Genomic DNA, 20,778 nt, shown 5'->3' on the forward strand with positions numbered 1-20,778 from the left:
AGAAAATAAAGGCATTTAGAAATAAAGATAGGCTCAGAAAAATGAGTAGAGGAGAAAAGTGAAAAACATGTTTTTTCCTTTCACTGTGCCATGCGGCATGTGGGATCTAGTTTCCTGACCAGGGTTTGAACCTGCACCCCCTGAAAAGGATGGTGGGTGGCCAGGGAAGTCCTCCGAAATGTTTATATTTGCACCCCACAATTAACGGTGGTCTGTGCCTCTTTCTATAGCATCTATGATTACATAGGTTGTGTATTAGAGCTGAAAAAGGTTCAGATGAGAGAGGAAGGTGTGCCTTTCAGATTAGGAATGTGTGTGTGTGTGTGTGTGTGTGTGTGTGTGTGTGATTCAGTTGCGTCTGATTCTTTGTGACCCCATGGACTGTAGCCCACCAGGCTCCTTTGTCCATGGAATTTTCCAGACAACACTGGAGTGGGTTGCCATTACCTTCTCCAGGGGATCTTCCCAACCTAGGGGTCGAACCCGGGTCTCCTGCATTGCAGGCAGATTCTTTACCATCTGAGCCACCACGGAAGCCACTGTGTACTATTGGGGTGCCCCCACACTTTGGCTTCAAGACTTGCAAACTAATGCGATGTTGAGTTAAGAGACAGAATTTTTGTGTCTTTAAAGGTGACTGGAGAGGAGAGGCCAGCAGATGAATTTTCTTATTTGTTCAGAACTCCATGCATTTTCAATGTAGTTTCCTTCCCTTGCTCTGTGCACGTCTATTGGTCCAGGCAGCACCGGTGCTTTGAATGAGGGTCAGCAAAGGGGTTACCCTCCTGATTATTCCCTTCTAGCAGAGAGGAGGAGGAAGCCCCTGGCCCCCTATCCACCACTGAATCGCTGCAAAATCCTGGGCTTCCACTGACAGCTGCAAATTCCTCTCCCAGGAGCTGCCAAGCTTCTGGGGTTGCCATGGACCATGGGAGTGAAATGCTGGCCGCTCTCCGCTGCACCAGCCCGGAGCAGGCTGCTGATGCCTTTCCTCCAGTTCCTTTCAAAAGCTTTTAAAGTAGATCCCCGGGGGGAGGTGGGAGGACCAGGACCTTAACCAGGGCTTCACTGCAAGCGGCTGGGGCGAATAAAAGCGGCTTTTCTCAAAGTATAGAGCAAGTGTTGGGCTTCGGTCTCTCCCTGGAGGGAAAGGGAGAGCAGAGATGGTCCTTCCCAAGCTTCACCTGCTGTAGGCAGCGCCTTTCAGCGTTTTCCCCAGGGATTCCTCATCCCGAATCTTCCCTGGAGGGCGAGGAGAGCAGAAGAGGGTGCTCCTGAAACTTAGCCAGCTGTTGGCCGCTCCTCCTAGCTTGTTTCAAAGGGTTTCTCACCCTGGGGGTCTAAGGGGGGGGAAAATCAGCTCTAAACCAACCGGCTGTGTGATCAGGCTGAATGGATCTATCGGGTGTGACTTGCAAATTCTGGGCACACTTTCAGAAAAAGGGGAATGAAGCGAGATGATGAGAAGCCCCTTAGTCCAGGCCTCAGGGGTTTCCCGGTACCTTCCTCCCCGTCCCGGTCCTCTTTGGATTCTGAGGGCGGGACGGCGGGCGCCCCCGGGGTCTGGGGTTCGCCTCCCGGGAGCCGCGGCGGGTGCAGACAAAGAGGAGGCGGTGTGTATGTGTGTGTTGTGGCGGGGGGGGGGGGGGGCGGCGGTTGAGCCCGACGCCGGTTGCGGAGTGCCGGCCGCGAGGTTCGGGGCGCGGGGCTGGCCGCGGTGGGCGCGGCGGCGGAGCGCGCGGGGAGGAGCCGCCGCGGCGTCTTCTCCAGGCGGCGCGCGCCCTCCCGGCCCCGCGGCGGCGCGTCACGCTCTCCCCCGCCCGGAGCTGACGAGCCGGGAGGCGGGAGGCGGCGGCCGCGCGGCTGCTGCTGCTGCAGTGGGGCGGGTGGTGGCAACTGGCGGCGACCGAGGCGGCGGCGAGCGGTTAGTGGGGCGCGGCGCGGGCCCTCTCTCCTTCCCCATCCCCTCCTCACATTTCCCTTCTCTCCCTGCTCGACCGGCTCCTGCCTGCCCGGCTCGGGCCAGGGGGACCGGGCCCGGCATCCAAGAGGGAGGACCGAGTCCCGCGCACCGGGCCATCCCCGTGGGGCCGCGGGGGGCCCCGGGGAGATGGTCCTGGAGGCCAGGAGTCCCTGGGGGTGCTCTCCCCGGAGCCGGAAAGTGGCCGGCCCTGTGAGCGCCGAGCCCGGCCTTCCCTTCCTCCGCCCGCCTCAAGATGGAGCTTGGACTCCTTGCCCCTGCGCCGCCCCAGGCGCCGCTCCCTCCTCGGCGCCCCTCTTCGCTCCCCTCAGTCCTGGGGCGGCGGGCCGGACCCCCGGGGGGCCGAGGCCCAGCGGGACCTGTTGCCCCGGCGGTCACCTGAGCCTTCCTCGGGCCCTTGGCAGCGGTGCCCGCGAGCCGGCATGGAGGGCACCCTGGCCGTGGCCTCCGAGGCGGGCGCCGGCCGGCGGGCTGGCCTCGCTGGCCTGGGGCCCTGCCGGCCGTGGCTTTTGTCCCCCACCCCACCCCCTCGAATGGGACCGTGATTCTTGGAGAAGGTGAATGACAAGAGGTGACAGGGATTTCCGAAATAACACCGCTGCCCCGTAACCCGAACCTTCTGCCTCGTCAGGGGATTGGCTCCGGAGACAGATGACACTTGTTCAGAGGTTATTTTCAAAGCAGAGCCTCCTGATTGCCCTCCTTCGGAGGTCCTGTGCTTCAGAAATTGTGGTTTTTGATCCGCGGAGAAACCCTGAACTCTGCTGTTGCTCCACTTCATGTGGCTTTTCCATCTGGCAGGGACCGAGCACCACCCCTTCCTCCCTTCCCAGCCCCACCTCTTTGGTATGAAGAAATTACTCGTTAAGTCTGTAATCTTTAGTTACCTGTTTTTAGCAAAACCTGGGCTCCAATTAACGTGTTTAAAAAGGAGGGTGGAGAAAAAAAATATGCTGCTTTTTTTGGTTGTTGTTGGATTCAGCAGTCTTGCCTTCTGCCTGTTTCAGGTTAGGACAGTTCCTGGCTGGTAAGACCTCAGGACTAGTGTTACTGCTGCTGTTTTTATGGTTGTGGTTCTGGTTGGTGGTTTTTTTTTTTTTTTCTCCCTTTAATTACTTCTGTTACCTATAGTATGTTCAAGTCCAGAGACCAGGTCTGTTAGGATTTGGGGTATAATAATAACCTTTTGCAAGAATCCTCAGGTATATGTTGTTTCTCAGCTTTGGAGCATTTTTTCTCTGGAAATATTAACATTGATTGAGGGCTTTCTGTGGTCAAGCTCTGGGCAGGTCTTTTAAGTGTTTTGTCTCAATTAACCTAGCCCAATGATGGTGCTATCCAGTGCTATTATCCCATTTTACAGAAGAGACATAGAAAGGTCAGGAACCTTGCTCAGGGTCACATAGCTGATAAGTGGTAGTGTCAGGATTTAAGCTCTGGTATTCTGACTCCTGGGCTTCCCTGGTGGCTCAGAGGTGCGGGAGACCTGGGCTCGATCCCTGGGTCAGGAAGATCCCCTGGAGAAGGAACTGGCAACCCACTCCAGTATTCTTGCCTGGAGAATCCCATGGACGGAGAAGCCTGGTGGGCTACAGTCCACGGGGTCGCAAAGAGTCAGACGCGGCTGAGCGACTTTACTTCACTCACTCACTATTCTGACTCCTGGTGCTTGGTAATTAAATTGGTATAGTGATTTTCCTGAAAGGAGCAAGTCTGCCCTCCTTAAAGCAAAGACAGTGGGTGATTACTTGGCTAAGGGCTGGTCCTGAGTTTCTGAGGTTCAGAGAAAGTGGTAAGGTACAGCTTAGGCTTCTCACTAGGCCTAGTTCAAAAGGGTGAACAACAAACTGGGTGGACCCTGTGAAGGTATTCTGTCTAAAGATAAAGATCGCCCATCCCTCTTTTTTTTCCCCCAACAATTGCTTAAGCACTTACCTGTGCTTCTGTGAGAGAGACGTAGGCAGATCTGGTTTCTGTTCTTTATAAGTTTGGAATTTGGTACTTTTCTCATTTACCTTAAAAAAATTTTTTTAACCTATTTTCAAACATTGAGTCTGTGCCATCCCTTGTGAATGCATGTGAACTTAAGCAGGTCATGTTTGACTCTTGCTTTTTAAGTTCTGTCTCTGTTGGGATTCCAAACCCAAATCATGATGTGTAAGAGGTATCTTGGTCCTTCTGTGCTCCACAAAAAGGTAGGCACTTTTGAATTTGTCATATATTGGCTGCCTGTTCTTCATTGTTGATGTATTTCTGTTTTTTCCAGAGTTTGTATCTATCTCAAGGTATTTGTGTTTATGTGTGTGTGTATATATATGTATATGATATATATCTATATATATATTTCAAGGACCTTGACTTTCACTTTATAGTACCCCCTACAGAATTCTGCAGAGTCCCGTGTGTTCAGTCAATATTTATTATTCAGTTAATTGAAAATATAAGGTCCATAAGTTTCAGGATTGTTTTTTATTTTTTAATATTTATTTGGCTGTACCAGATCTTAGTTGCAGCATGTGGGATCTGGTTCCCTGACCAGGGGTCGAACCTGGGTCCCCTGCATTGGGAGCACAGAATTTTAGCCACTGGACCACCAGGGAAGTCTCAGGACTAGTTTTATAAAAACCACCAGGGAAGTCCCAGGACTGGTTTTGTAGAAAAAGACAAAACAAAACTGGAGGTAGTGTAGTAAAGTCATAGGAAGATGGCTTACTATTTGTTAACATTAAAAGAAAACTTTCTGCAGTGTTAACTAAAATGAGCCTTTCACCTCGTATAATTTTCCACTTTATCTGAATTATCAGCTTCTTTCTCCTCTTCCTTGTACAAATGAGGTGGGAAGTCGATTGTTTTTCTCTAATATAAAGAATGGACACTGTTGTAATCACTGCAGACCACTAAGTTCTCTTTTTCAGCATTCTTTTGTAGTGTGTGGCAGTCTCCCCAGAGGGAGTTTGTGGGGCTGTGGTGCCCCTGTACGTGGGCTCTACGGAGGCCTCATTTGGAATTCGCTCAGCAGGTATTTACTGAGCACCTGCTGTGTGCCAGTTGCTGTTCTGGGTGCTGGTGATACAGCAGTAAATAAAACGGAAAGCCCTGTTGTTGGAACTTCCTTCAGGTAGGGGAGGCAGACAGTAACCATGTTAATACAATTTATTATATGTTGGAAAGTGATACATGGTAAGACTAAATACTAAAGTTTGGGGGACAAGAGGTAGGGTAACGGAAATTCTAGATAGGGTGATGAGAGGAGACCTTGCTGAGAAAATGGCTTTTAAATAGAGATCTAGATGAAGTGAGGGAATGTTGATCCCTGAGGGAAGAGCATCCCAGAGGAATCAGTTGCAAGTGTCCCAAGGCAGGAGCTTGGGAGGGGCTAGATAATTTAAGGCTGTATTTAAGGTTGTAGTCCTTAAATATGTATTAAATACATATGTACTAAAATATTAATTTATTTTTAATATTTATCTTTGTCTATTTACATATTTGTCTGTGCTAGGTCTTCGTTACAGAATGTGGGATCTAGTTCTCTGACCAGGGATTGAACCAGGCCCCTGCTCTGCATTGGAAGCTTTGGAATCTTAGCCACTGGACCACCCAGGAAGTCCCTAAAATATTTTAGAATAGTGAAAGATAAAGAATTTTGTGCCATGATACTAGCGATTTTGTTCAAGAAGAAGTTGAAGATGTGGGGGAAGTGAGGCTTAAAGAATTTCAGTTACTTGTCTTAAAGGACACACAGCCAGTGAACAGAGAGCTAGAGATTGAACCTTAGTTTATATTATTTTAAGCAATGCACAGACTATATTGGCAATGAAACCTTAAGTAAGTGGCTGGCAGAAAGGCCAGATCAGTACTTGATGTTCAGACTTGCTATTAAGAATATACTTTCCTGTTTGTATGCAGGATTTTTGCTCAGCCCTGGGAGACCTTGTAACTGACATTTGCATATATTGCGTTTTCCTGGAATTATGCTCCTGGCAGCAAAGCCTTCCTTTTTAGTCTTAAAAGATTCATGATTCAAAATCTGTGTTTGATAATAAGCCTTTAAGTGTCTTCAATCTTAATTGGAAGGCAGTGACGGTATTAGTCTCAATATGAATTTTTTAGATGACTGTTTAGGGAGGTTTTAAACTAATATAGCATCTTATATATGTATTTTAATATACATAATATATGTTTCCCATGTAAATGGAACTCAAGGAATCCATATGCTTTAAATCAGCACTTGAGTTACAATGCACTTTTAAGGGAAAACATATTGACTGATGGTACTGTACAAGAATTTCAAGAGTGACCTCTTCAGATTTCAAATCGGGAACAGAAGAGCTTTTTTTTTTCCGGTGGGTTGGCAGACTGTAATTAACCAACCTTGAATTTGGCTAGGACATCTGGGTTAATATCCTGGCCCTGGCACCAGGTACCAAGGAATCTTGGCCACATTTAGTAAAGAGCTTTTTTTTTTTTTTTCCCCAGATCTCCCATCTGGCACTTACAGAAAGACAGATTCCACTAGCACTAACTCAGTGGGTGGGTCTGTTTTTTTGATTGTCTTATGGTGGTTCAGTAATGCAGTCTTAAAAGTAGTCTTTGCAAAATCTTAGAAAAGTAGTCGTCCTATTACAGAATCCCTGTTGGGAACCCTTTCCTATATCTCTTTCCCTGGGGAAGTGTACTCTCATCTGCCTCTTCTTAGGAATCCTAATGAGACTACAGACAGGCATTTTGCTGCCCTAATGTTTTATATAAGCATAAGGTCTAATATACTTCTGACTTGAATTAAGTAGTTTGGTATTTGTATTCTCCTTTGCTTACTTATGTCTAAGTATAGCTTGGATTAGATCCCAGTTTTAACTCTGCCCATTTTTTACACTTAAAATTGCAAAATTGCCAAGTGCTTGTTTTACTGTATCTTTTCTGAAGTTAAAGGCCTGAAGATCCAGATGTTCAGGATGTGCAGATCATCCAAAATTTGGGTTTGATGTACAACGGAAGGCAACTTTAATAGATTCCCCCCCGCCCCACCGCCCCCAGTTCTACAGATCCCTAGTCAAGTAGAACATTAAAATATTTGGCATACTTTTTTCCCCTGTCTTCTCAGGAAAGATGAGATATTAGGGAAATTTTCTTTAAAATATTTCAATCAAATCTTTTGATTTCCTGCCTTCTTTTTTTATCTGGTTTCCTCCATAGAATGATTTTTCACTGGAGACATAACATTCTAGTAACTTAAGGCAGGAAGGAAGATACATAGACTCTACATTTCCAGACTATAGAAAAATTAACTTTATAGGCAGGGTAATTTTATTTTATTTTTTTTACAGCTTGAGTGAAAGAAAACTTTTTATCACTAATTATTTTTTCACACATGGGTGACTGGAAAAAAGTGTATTGCTAATTTCTGTTGTAAGGCATATGTGGCTTGCCTGAGTTTCAACATTGAGAATCTAGAATCAGTCAAATTTAGATTTTTAAAAAAAGCATTTTCTAGTGAAGTGATCCCTTTTTTGAGGTTCTCGGGTTTATTTTCGCCTTGGATACCCGTTTTACAAGGACCTTTGCATTTTAATAACATATACTAGTCATCCTATAACATGTGGTTTCAGTGCATAAGATATAAACACACGTGTTAAAAGAGAAAAAAGCAAATTATCCATAATCCTACTGCCCAGAGAAAATTATTTCAGTGTTTTGGAGTACATCCTTCTAATCTTTTTCTTTATACTTAAAAAACGTCTTTATGGCTGGATCTGTATTATATATATATATATTTTTTAATATTCTTATTTATTTAGTTTTGGCTGTGCTGGGTCTTCGTTGCTGTGCGGGCTCTCTCCGGTTGTCGTGTGCAGGCTCCTCATTGCGGTGGCTTCTCTTGTGGAGCTCAGGCTCTGGGATGCGTGGGCTCAGTCGTTGCAGCTCCCTGGGCTCAAAGCACAGGCTCATTAGTGTGACACAGGGCCTTCATTGCTCCTCTGCATGTGGGATCTTCCTGGATCAGGGATCGAACCCGTGTCTCCTGCATTGACAGGTGGATTTTTTACCACTGAACCACCAGGGAAGCCCTGTATTTCTGTTTTGACATAATTAAAAATGTAATATTTTCACAGGAAATACTCTCAGTGCACCAACATGGGGGGAATCAGGACTACTTTTAAGTTTGAGGCACTTCCCTGGTGGTCCAGTGGTTAAGAATCTACCTTCCAATGCAGGGAATGAGGGTTCTGGCCCTGGTTGGGGAACTAAAATCCCACAAGCCTCATAGTGCCAAATTACTTAGCTATATGCATGCTTTTATATTGGTATAAAAATACTTTGGCCACCTCATGTGAAGAGTTGACTCATTGGAAAAGACCCTGATGCTGGGAGGGATTGAGGGCAGGAGGAGCACGGGACGACAGAGGATGAGATGGCTGGATGGCATCACCAACTTGATGGACATGAGTTTGAGTAAACTCCGGGAGTTGGTGATGGACAGGGAGGCCTGGCATGCTGCAATTCATGGGGTCGCCAAGAGTCGGACATGACTGAGTGGCTGAACTGAACTGAACTGAAAGCACTTGCTTTCTCCAGTGAAGTTTGAACCTTGGGAATAAAGATTTAAGAAAAAAAAAAGTTTGTGGTCCTGAATTTGCTTCAGCCCCAGCTCCGTGAATCTTGTGAAGTTGGACTAGTTGCTTGACTTATAGTCTGTCATTCTGTAAAGTGGGGGTAACACCTGTCCTGTTCACCTCATGGGGTTGCTGTCTTAATGTGGGGATGTTGGTGATGATATAGTGCTAAGGGAGTCACCGGCGCTTTCAAATATGAAAGAGGCCCAGGAAGACAGAGGGAAGACCAGTCCTGTATCACTGATTGACTCTAAGTCACCTGGCATATTTTGCAAATGGCTAGATTTATTATGGTAAAGCTTTTCAGATGAATGTGACCAATCGAAAGTGTCCTGTGGGATGGGAGAAAACCGCAGAAATACTGATTGATCAAACATCTCTTGAGAGCTGTGCAGACTCTGTGCTGGGTACAAGCAGCTGTCTCACCAGGTAAGGCAGCTAACAGTGGGCCAGTTAGAGGCTAAAGCGGAGGCATGCTGGGGCCCGGGAAGACAGTCCGTTTCACTCGGCTTGTTGTTTGGTCCCTAAGTCATGTCCAACTCTTTTGTGACTCCATGGACTGTAGCCTGCCAGGCTCCTCTGTCCATGGGGTTTTTCTGTGTGTGAGAGAGGATTAAGGAAGCTTGCAACCAGTCAGTCCTTAAGGAAATCAACCCTGAATATTCGTTGGAAGGACTGATGCTGAAGCTTCAATACTTTGACCACCTGGTGTGAAGAACTGACTCATTGGGAAAGACCCTGATACTGGGAAATATTGAGGGCAGGAGGAGAAGGGGGCGACAGGTTGAGATGGTTGGACGGCTTCTTTGACTCAGTGGACATGAGTTCGAGCAAACTCTGGGAGATAGTGAAGGACAGGGAAGCCTGGCGTGCTGCAGTCCGTGGAATTGCAAAGAGTTGGACACAACTGAGCGTCTTAACAGTAACAACAAAGTGGGAAGTAGCTGTTGTGTTTGGCATTGATGGAGATGGAGGGTCTCTAGGCAGGGATGGGTTAGAGAAGACATTCTAGGCTGGATTGGATTGAGCAGAGGCATAAAGAGTAGCCTGCTGAGATCATAGCAGATAGATGGTCTACTGCTCTGTACTTTGAGGGCAGGTAATAGGAAATAAAACTAAGACGTTTGGGTTTGTATCAAGGAGAGGCTTCCCTGCTCTGAGCAGGAGTCCCTTTTATTGGTCTGTAGGTCCATGGGGTCGAAATGAGGCAGACACAACTGAGCACAACACAGCAGCATTTTTGTAATCATTAAGTTTTTTTGCAAGTCTTTCTTATGATGATTGCTCAAAACTGTCTGGTTGTAGGCAGTAAATAGGAAAACTTCTGGGTATTTGTTGTTGTTCAGTCTCTCAGTAATGTCTGACTCTTTGTAACCCCATGGACTGCAGCACTCCAGGCTTCCCTGTCCATCCCAACTCCTGGAGCTTGCTCAAACTCGTGTCCATTGAGTTGGTGATGCCATGCAACCATCATCCTCTGCTGTCCCATTCTCCTGCCTTCAATCTTTCCCAGCATCAGGGTCTTTTCCAGTAAGTCAATTCTTCGCATCAGGTGGCCAAAGTATTGGAGTTTCAGCTTCAGCATCAGTCCTTCCAATGAGTATTCAGGGTTGATTTCCCTTAAGATTGACTGGTTTGATCTCCTTGCAGTCCTAGGGACTCTCAAGAGTCTTCTCCAGCAGCCAATCCCAGCTCTGTTATTACTTTGTTAATTTATTCACTTTATGTTAATGCTTTCTGGAAGATCTGGTTCAAACTGATAACCTCTGGAACTTAGTTTTCTCATCTCTGAACTGGGGATAAAAGGAATTTCAAATAGTCGTCATGATGATTAAATGAATTAATATCTGTAAAACAGTATCAGAACTCTTCTCTCGCCTTTGATCCCTTGTGTCTTCCCGTATGCCCATTCCTAAAGGAAGCTGGGGTTCAGCACCTCAGTTTTCTTCTCTCGTGTAAGTTGAATGGGGGAAAACCCACTTCTACTAGTCTGGGAAATGAAAACCTTATTTCCTGCCATGTATAGAAAATTACTTTGAGTCGGAGTGCCTTGCCACTGTCTAAGGGCACATTTTTAGACAACAGCTTGCACTGATGAGCTTAATTTATGAGGAGCTAAGTATTTTGCATGGGGTAGGAACTTGTGCTTCTCATGTCAGAACTTGTGTCTTGCCAAACCTCAGGCCCTTTTGTATGTTTGTCAGTTTTGTTTCCCACTGTTTAACTAAAAGGAGTTTCTTCGTAAGATCTGCTAGAACTTGCCGTGTGTCTGTGTGAAAGATTATATACAAAGATAAAAATTAACCAAGAATGAAGTTGGGTTATTAAGATCCAAATGAAACCAAGTCCTAGTTTCCATTGACAACATCAGGGGTGGTTGTACGGGAAAACTGTCTTAGGGACTTACTGAATAAATCTGAAATAGCCAAGTATCCTTCAGGATTGTGCAAACTGAAATTTGGTTATTTTTTTCCATTCCCTCTAAAGACCTACAACTATTTTTTTTTTCCTTTGGCTTGCGGGATCTTAGTTCTCTGGCCAGGGATTGAAGCTGGGCCCCCATCAGTGAAAGCGTTGAGTCGTAACCACTGAACAGCCTGGGAATTCCCAGCCTGCAACTATTAAAATTGCTCATTTGCAAAGTAAAAGCAAGAAGGTTTTTATAAAGAGGCAAAACAAACAAACAAACAAAAAAACCAGTGAGGAAGTCTTTGATTCTTCTGTTGTCTGTGTACCCTTTTCCTGTTCAGAACAGTTGGTGAGCGTTTGCATTTGGAATGGGCCACGTGTGACTGTTGAAGGGCAAGTGAAAAGTATGCCAATTTTGATTCCTTTGTGAATGCTGGAAGAGGAAATGAGTTTTAACCTGCCTTGAGATTGACTTACTCATCTCATTGCTGTTTATAACAGACCAGAAAACTTTTATTCATCTGCATAGATGAAGGTCAGGAGTCTTTAAACTGGAGACTGGGGTTTAAGTCCTGGACCATTAAGTAACTGTGACCTTGACAAGTGGTTTCACTTTTTAGAATTAGTTTCCTCCATGATGAGGAAGTTGAACTAGATTGCAGGTCTCTTCTAACTCTAAAATTTTATGATGCTATATTAAGCACATTTGCTCCTTTTTACACAATAGTATAATTGACTGCTGCCGACCTATTAAGTAAGTTCTTCTGGGAGATACTAACCAGGCCTAGTCATTTGAGTTCCTTATTTAAGATCTGTCTCTAAGCTGGTGGCATTAGAGTTACAGAATCGTAGGAATTTTGTGAAAACTTGTATAAATGAGTAGAATAGCTCAAATTGTTCAGCTCTTTAAAAAAAAAGGCCCTCTGCAGATGGAGGAACTTTGGGAGACTGCTTATTTTCTATTTATCTATGTAACAGGAACAGAAAATAAGTCTTCGTTCAAACTGAACTGTGCAGAGACACTCATAATTGCAGGCCGATGCGTCATGGCTCAGCATTCCGTCTTAAAAAGACGTCTAATGCTCTAGATCTCCTTGCTTTGCTTGGGTTTTGTCACCCTCCCCCTCCTTTCAAAAACAGCTGTAGACTTTTGAAACTCTGGGTACAACTTGTGTTTGGTACTATGTCATATATGCTTCAAAATTTAAAAACATGTAATTTTCGAGCACAGAATAATTTTTCAAAGGGTTATGTCTCTTTATTGACATCCTATTCTGACTTTATTTGGCAGGCACCCTTAACTGAGTGTTGAATCATTTAACATTCTACTTCTGACTTTGATGGAAAGATGTAAAACTTTCTGTTTACCTTCAGCATTCTATTGTGTGGTAGTCTCAAACCAACACTTCAGATTGGTAGAGTGACTTTATAAATTCCTTGATAAGGGCTCTACCAGTTAGAAATCGAAAGTACAACTTCCTTGTAGCACCATTTGAATTAAGAGGCCAATTAATTTTCTGATCCTTCCCTGCTTGTGTCAGCCCTTAAGTGTCTAAATGGGTTTTTCACATTGATCATTTTAGGCAAACAGTGACTGCACTATTTTCATCTTGTGTACTTTATCCTTGGCTAGAGATGTGTAGTTTGTGTTTTTAATCTTTGTGTTAATTTTAAGGCTGTCGGAGTCTGGCCTGTTTAAAAAGTTATATATTGTGTATGAAATATATATATAAATACTTACCTAGATAAGTTTCAGTAAAAATGAATCTTTGCGGTCATCCAGTACAATAAGGTGGCAAAAGGCTAAAGGAGACCCAGAATTTTGCCTCCTGGACTCTTCATAAACACCAGTATTTCCTCAAGGATTTCCACCCCAGAGTAACCTATCAAGAGTTCTTTGACATTTGGGTGGTCCTGTAGCTGTTGTCACTCTGGATAGCAAGGGTTACTCAGGGGTTGGAAATCTTTGAGGAAATACTGGTGTTTATAAATAATTCTTTTGACAATGGAATTTTAAAAAAAGACATGTCTTTAATTCTGGATAAATATTTGTTAAATAATCTACCATGTGAAAGGCACATTGATCTGAAGTCAACAAGTGAAGACAGTGAGGATCATGGTTTGTTTTTTTGTTTTTTTTTTTTTGACAAACCCCCTCCCCGCCCCATGTGGGATCTTAGTCCTCTGACCAGGGATGGAACCCATGCCCCCTGCAGTGGGAGCGTGGGTTGCCAGGGAAGTCCTGTAAGGACCATATTTTTAAGGAATAGCTGCTAATGCACTTACTCAGATACATGTCTCCTGGGAGTTAGTATAAGTCAACCCTATAAAAACAAGGTGGTTAAGTTGGTAGATGTGGGACTGAATGGAAGTACTGAAAAGCGGCATTGCAGTTAAGTTGGTATTTTTTACATTTTCATTTTACTCCTGTCTCCCATGTCTCCTTTTCTCTCCCTTTAACTTGCGTTATTGTTTTGTGTCATGCTTTATAATGATTTCTGAAAAGTATAAATTTAGCACTCCATGAATATGTTATTAGCAGCTCCATCTTCAGCTTGTGGATTAACCGTAAACTTATCAAAAGCAGTACCAAAGTAACTTGGATGAATTGTGAGAAAGGCATCAGGCAACTTTAAGTCCTTAGAAGGTTTTGTGTCTTTAGCCACGTGCTCTTTGGAGAATGCTTGTAATCTTCAGGCTAGACTGAGATGCTGCTTTTTCTAATTTATATGAGAAATTAAAGAATGAATAGCAGTTTTCTGTTTCAACTTTTACCTTGTATAGGACTTCTTAGTTTAAGTCTTAGTCTCCTGCTGCTATGGATGTCTTAAGATGTTTCAGACTCTGTACTGTGTCTCAGTATTTCATGGTATTCTCTTTCTTTTAATATTTATTTTGTTTATTATTTATCTGGCCATGTTGGGTCTTAGTTGCAGCATTTGGGATCTTTGATCTTTGTTGTGGCAGGAGGGATCTTTAGCTGTGGCCTGCATACTCTTAGTTGCAGCATATGGGATCTAGTTCCTTGACCAGAAATCAAACCTGGGCCCCCTGCATTGGGAGCACGGAGTCTTAGCCACCGGACCACCATGGAAGTCCGTTGATGGAATTCTTTAAGGTGTTTCCAGATGCTCTGGCCTCCTGAGCAAATACCAGACACTGCCTCCCTGCCCCCCTATCCTCACCTTTAGACATATTGCACGGCAGGACAGTCAGCTCTCTGGAAGATGGATTCTCTTGTTTCCTCTCATTCTACAAGGGAAAGTGGCAATCTTTCACGTCTTGTGAATGTTTATTTTGGGGAGGGTTGTGTGACTTTTCCTCTGGCTGGTCTTCCCCGCTAGCCCCTGGTGTTGGAATGCTCTGCTGGAGGTGGTGGAATAAGAAACAGAGGGGCCATCTGGATCTCTGCCTCTGTCATCACCCAGCCTTAGCAGACTTACCTCTTGCTTTACCCTTTAAGCCAACCGCTTAGCTGCTGCTAATACCAGATGCCTCCAGTTCTCTGCTCACCCTTTATTCTAGTTTATCTCACTTGGTGTTGCAGTGATGTGAAGCAGTGGCTCTTTCGTGGCCTGTGCCCTAAACTGTGTCTGGTGACATCACACACATTTTCTCTCTGTTCTCGGGGCAAGCTTCCAGGAGGCCTGAACCTTAGGATGACCGCAGGTGGCTCCATGTCACTCATCACTGTTCCAGCACATTGAACACTTGCCAGATACTCTGTCCCAGAGGGGATGTGCCTCTCTTCATCCCACAAGATGTGTTCTGTGTCTTCATTCAGTAGACTGACACGCTTCCCCGGTGTTGATACTTGGGACAGTGCTTTTTCCTCTCCGAGTCTTACATTTTAGCCACTAGACTATCTCTAAATCAAAGCCAACTTACTAAAGTTCACGGGGGAAGGAACAACAGATGAGTAGGGAATGAAAAACTGACAGTGAGGTCTCATCCTTGGCCCCTCTTTCTCTCCTATTAGGTTTCCCCTCCAGTCTCTGGTCCTGTCTCTCCGCATGTTCTCACTCCACACTTCCCCGGATCTGTGTTGGCTTCCTGCAGTAAGAATGCCAGAAGCAGCTGAGCGTGGAGCCACCTCAGTAGAAAGATGCTTTCACTCGCCTCTTTGTACTTGAAATGCTGCCTCCTGCTCCATCGCCCTTAAATCTGCCAGGTGCTACCTCTCAGGTTCCCTTCTTGTATCCTGAGACACACTTATTAAATTTTCATCTGTAACTCAGTCTCTGATCTTTGCTTTGAGTTTTGCTTGCGTGTGTTTTTAAACTGTGTTGAGCCATGAGTTTTACTGGGCAGTGCCTTGCGCTATAAGCAGGACTTCTTCATGCATCATGTATCCCTGTCAAATAGATATTTCAAAGGTCCTCTTACTGGAAATGTCATTTTTTTTTCATCTTTATCTTAAGAACAACTAAATTATTCACAGCTTTCCATTCAAGAGCTTATCCATTTTTCCTTTCACACGTGTGCTGTAATGTAGTTGTTGTTGCTGTGTTGTATTAGTTGCTTAGTGGTGTTTGACTCTTTGCGACCCCGTGGACTGTAGCCAGGCTCCTATATCCATGGGATTCTCCAGGCAAGACTACTGGAGTGGGTTGCTAGTCCCTTCTCCAGAGGATCTTCCGGACCCAGGGATCGAAGCCAGGTCTCCTGTATTGCAGGCAGGCTCTCTACTGTGTGATCCTCCAGGGATGCCTGTAATGTGGTAGGAAAGATGAATGTTGCATACCCAGGGGCACTCGGATATCTGATTGGCAAGTTCTTCATCTATGTCAAGGGGAGAGCGTCCTTATAGTCTGCCTTACACGTAGTTCTAGAGCCGCACTGCCCAGTGCAGTAGCCATAAGCCATGTATGGCTGTTGGCAAGTCCAAGTCGAGATCTGAGTATAAGATACATAATTGGACCTTGGAATATTACTCAGCTGTAAAAAGGGAAAAATTGTCATTTGTAGAGATGTGGATGGACCTAGAGTCTTCATAATAAGTCAGAAAGAAAAAAAAACAAATACTGTATATTATCTCATACATACGGAATCTAGAAGAATGGTACAGATGAACCTGTTTGCAGGGCAGGAATAGAGACATAGACATAAGGATGAACTTGTGGACACAGAGGGGAAGGGGAGGGTGGGACAAATTGGAAAAGTGGCATTGACATATATCCAGTACCATGTGTCAGGTAGGTAGCTAATGGGGAGCTGCTATATAGCACAGGGAGCTCAGCTTGAGGAAGGCTCGCGAGGGAGGGTGTATATGTGTACATACAGCTGATTCACAGTGTAAAGCAATTGTCCTCCAATAATAAAATGAAAAAATAACACAATTGGATTTTGACCTAATATAAAAAGAAGATAAAATAACTGATTAACAGTTTCATATTGATTACATTTGAAGTCATATTTTGCATATATTTGGTTAACAAAAATAGGTTATTAATTTCACCTGATATTTAAAATTTTTAAATACATTGATTAGAAATTTCAAAATTTGTCTCACATTTGTCTCACATTTGATGTCTGTTGCAAAGAGCCAGTATCTCTGTGTCCACAGAGGAAATCTAATTCGAGACTTCTGGCTCTTACACAGCATTCACTGGAGGTGGTAATTGAATCGTTTGCCCAAAGCCTCACTGGTCTACTTTTTGAAGGAGATCCCAGGGTTGGGAAACCCTCTAATGTTGTTGTCTTCATCAGATGCTTAGAAGGTGAGATACAGGTTGCTTCAGGTTGAAAATCCCAGTATTGCATCATTTTAGGGGTTCTTGTTTTGTTGAGTCAGTTCAGGACTTTTTAAAACTCTTACTGTGTATCAAGTACTTTTTTAGGCTCTTTGGATGCAGAGACCAATTTCATCCCTGACCAGGAGAAACTTAGTCATCTTACAGTGTACAAAGCAAACTGATTCATCATTCAGTTATAGAAGACTGCATGGTGGCTCGGGCAGTCCAGAGAAAGAGAGAGGGCAGGACTCTCAGAAGAGACTGAGAGAGGAGATGATGTGCTTGCTTTTATTCTGCTAGAGTCATTTCCTGTGTCCCCCGGAAGCCCTGGCATGAGGGGATGAGCAGTGGAATATGGGCCTTGGGTGCATAAACAGGCATGACTCTGCATTTGCCATATGAGGACTTTCACCTCAGTTCAGCTGGGAGATGAGAACTGTTTCACTTGGCCCAGGCAAGCCCATCAGCTTACTGATTGGGTTTTGATATCCTCTGTGAAGCTGAAAACACTTGACTTACCTTGTTTTACCCAGGAATTGAAGAAAATGTATAAATGAACTTCAGCTCTAATTGTGTTTTATGTATGTACAGACATATCAGTGTGAATGAAACTGAAAGATGGAAAAAACTGAGTAACTTGCCTTTCCTTGGTATAAATACAAGTCAATCTGGAAAGTGACCATAGTGTTGTGTAAGTGTGTTCAGTGGGTGGAGCAGGGGAGCTCAGGTTACACAGCGTCTCCCATGGTGGGTGGGGAACGGCCAGTGACACAGCAGACACATAACCGCGACTTCAGGGGACGGGATTAGGCTGTGAATGAAGCTCCCGGTCTCGGGAACATGGTATTAAAACACAGCCATGTGAGTTTTTGTTTCTAACGTGACTTGAAAATCAGCTTCAGAAACATTTTTTCTCTCAACTAGGCTTTGCCTTATTCTCAGAACTTCTCTTCCCCTTCCCTTCTAAGTGCATAGACTTTTAACATTTTAGAATTAGACAGACGCTCAGAAGTCTCAGCGTGCAGCCGCCTGCAGCTAAGACACTTAACCTGCCTGATGCTCCATCTCTTCCCGGGCGCCCAGCAGGGCTGAGCAGAAATCCAAGTGCCCAGGTGCCCACTCTGCTGTTGTGGGCGCCTTGTTTCTGGAGGTTCAGCATTAAACTCCCTCTCCTGGCAGGTTAAATTCATTGCAAATTCTTCAACTCTTCCTTGGCCTCCCAGCCGAACTTCTAAATTTCGTAAATATAGTATTTTTGTTTTGCTGATGGGCTGTGAAGGGGCTGAAGGGAAGTGCAGGAGATCTGATTTGCCTCGCAGGATGCTGGAGAGCCAGAGAAGAAGCAGTGCCTTTGGGAGGCTGATCTTATTAGGTGTGGTTCTTTCTTCCCCAACAGCAGGATACTCTTAACTCTGGCAAAGTTGAAGTCACTGTAGCTTTCCTTTCACTTTTGAATCCTTGCTCTTTCACTTAGGGAGTTTGTATTTGAATCCAAAACAGTAGAACTACAAAAGGACAGACTTAGAAACTGATCTTATTTAATGAGTTATCCTTAGCATGCCGTGTTCCAGGAAGGGGTTAAGTGCTAGCTGAAGGTCATCCAGCTGGGACAGAATCCAGCTATCTCATTTCCCAATCTAACCCTCTTCTCATACTTTTCTTTTTTTGGAGCCACATTTTTTTTTTTTTTCACATTGAAAAAAAAAATAGTAAACAAAAACAAAACCCACAAAGCAACAGCAGAAGAAGGAATAAGACCTTAGGAAATCAGATAAGAGTTATGAAGATGATTATTCCTTTTCACTTGGACTTATAATTTACACTACGCTTGTTGTGGGGGACTGCTTCTTTTGAGGAACTTCTCGTTTCTGTAAAGTGCTTAAGCTTTTTTCTTTAGGTTATGGGGGTGAGGAAAAAGGTGGAGTTTGAACTTTACTAAAGTATCTTCTATAATAAAAACTTCTTATTGTGGACAGTTTCATTCACAAATGTAAACAAGTAGTCCCATCACCACCTAACTCTTGAACATTTATCAACTCACCATCAGTCTTATCTTACAATCACACTTGTGTTCTTTAAACATATTTTTGCTCTTGCCAGTAAAATGTCTTTTTGCTTTTTAAAAAACACAGTACTTTTACTTGTCTTTCATATAATCATGCTTTTTGTAGTGTGAAGCATTTCTGTCTCAGGAGCTTATCCTCAAAATTATTTTGAGTTTACTTAGCTGAGATGTTTTCCAAGGTCTCAGCAGAGTTTTGATCTCTTTGTCACTTGATAGGAAAAGCTAGCTGCTGTAACAAACTCCACTAATTTTAATGACTTAAATGGGTAGAAGTTTATTTTCAGTTATAGAAGAATCAGGGTAGGTATTTCATGGCGGGGGAATGAAGAAAAGTGATACAGGAGTTCAGGCTTCTTTGGTGTCCTCCATCCATGCTTTTGAAGTCACCCTACTTATCTCCATCAAGCCACCAGGAAGGCCAAGAGTGGGAAGATTTTATGGGAAAGACCTAAAAGTATACATGTTGCAGACCCTGTTCTTTTTCCATTGGCTATGACTCAGTCACACGGTCACACTGAGCTGCAGAGGGAGCTGGGAAATATGGCCTGTGACTCCAGGAAGAGAAAGAAGTAGGCTTGGTAAACACCGAGCCTGTCCGCCTGGGTACCCACTTCTTATTGCTTACACTGGCTTGTTGTGCTGGTTTCTTTTTCCTGTGCACACAGCACACTAGAGTCTGCTTTCTCACTCCCTGGCCATAACCCATTTTCAGTTCCGTTTAGTTGCTCAGTCATGTCTGACTCTTTGCGACCCCTTGTACTGTAGCACGCCAGGCTTCCCTGTCCATCACCAACTCCCGGAGTTTATTCAAACTCATGTCCATTGAGGCGGTGATGCCATCCAACCATTTCATCCTCTGTCATCCCCTTCTCCTCCTGCCTTCCATCTTTCCCAGCATCAGGGTCTTTTCCAATGAGTCAGTTCTTCACATCAGGTGGCCAAAGTACTGGAGTTTCAGCTTCAGCATCAGTCTTTCCAGTGAATATTCAGGACTGATTTCCTTTAGGATGGACTGGTTGGATCTCTGTGCAGTCCAAAGGACTCCCAAGAGTCTTCTCCAACACCACAGTTCAAAAGCATCGATTCTTTGCTGCTCAGCTTTCTTCATACTCCAACTCTCACATTCATACATGACTACTAGTAAAACCACAGCTTTGACCAGACGGACCTTTGTTGGCAAAGTAGTGTCTGCTTTTTAATGTGCTGTCTAGGTTGATCATAATGTTTCTTCAGGGAGGGCCTTAGGAAGCAGCCCATTTTATTGTGACTCAAAAAAAGTCATTAAAAATCTTTTTCCTGGGACTTCCCTGGTGATCCAGTGGTTAAGACTCCACACTTCCAGTACAGGGTGTGGGTTCAATCTCTGTTTGAGGAACTGAGATCCCACCTGCTGTGTGTCTTGGCCAAAAAAACAAAAAAAAAATTTTTTTCCTGCTTAAGTAATTTTATCTGTTCATTAAATAAAATTTGAGAAATCCAAGAAAATCCAAAGGAGGTATAAATAATTACATTTGTTCATTAAATAAAATTTGAGAAACCCAAGAAAACACAAAGAAGGTATTAAAACTACCAGTAATCCCATCACCTGGAGATAATGATTATTAATCCTTTGTTACATTTCCCTCCAATTTAAGAATGCTTAAACTCATTGGAAAAGACCCTGATGCTGGGAGGGATTGGGGGCAGGAGGAGAAGGGGATGACAGAGGGTGAGATGGCTGGATGACATCACCGACTCGATGGACATGAGTTTGAGTAAACTCTGGGAGTTGGTGATGGACAGGGAGGCTTGGCGTGCTGTGATTCATGGGGTCACAAAGAGTTGGACATGACTGAGTGACTGAACTGAACTGAATTGAACCACTTAGAAATAACAATAAAATGTCACTAGTTCTTTGTTTGTTCTGGGTTGCAAATTCCAGAACTCCTGGGGTGGTGGGGAACCACAACAATGACAACAATCTGGCAATTTTGGCTT

The 20,778-nt window shown here is 44.2% G+C and overlaps 1 long non-coding RNA gene across 1 annotated transcript; it reads left to right on the forward strand.

The window, feature by feature from the left end:
* The first annotated feature begins 1,692 nt into the window (after positions 1-1,692).
* LOC110135008 (uncharacterized) lies at positions 1,693-15,234 on the forward strand. The gene is made up of 2 exons (XR_002313220.2): positions 1,693-1,924; positions 14,981-15,234. It is a non-coding gene; the product is annotated as an uncharacterized lncRNA (long non-coding RNA).
* Positions 15,235-20,778: the final 5,544 nt, after the last annotated feature.

This window comes from Odocoileus virginianus, chromosome 12, assembly GCF_023699985.2.
Source record: "Odocoileus virginianus isolate 20LAN1187 ecotype Illinois chromosome 12, Ovbor_1.2, whole genome shotgun sequence".
NCBI classification, from domain to species: domain Eukaryota; kingdom Metazoa; phylum Chordata; class Mammalia; order Artiodactyla; family Cervidae; genus Odocoileus; species Odocoileus virginianus.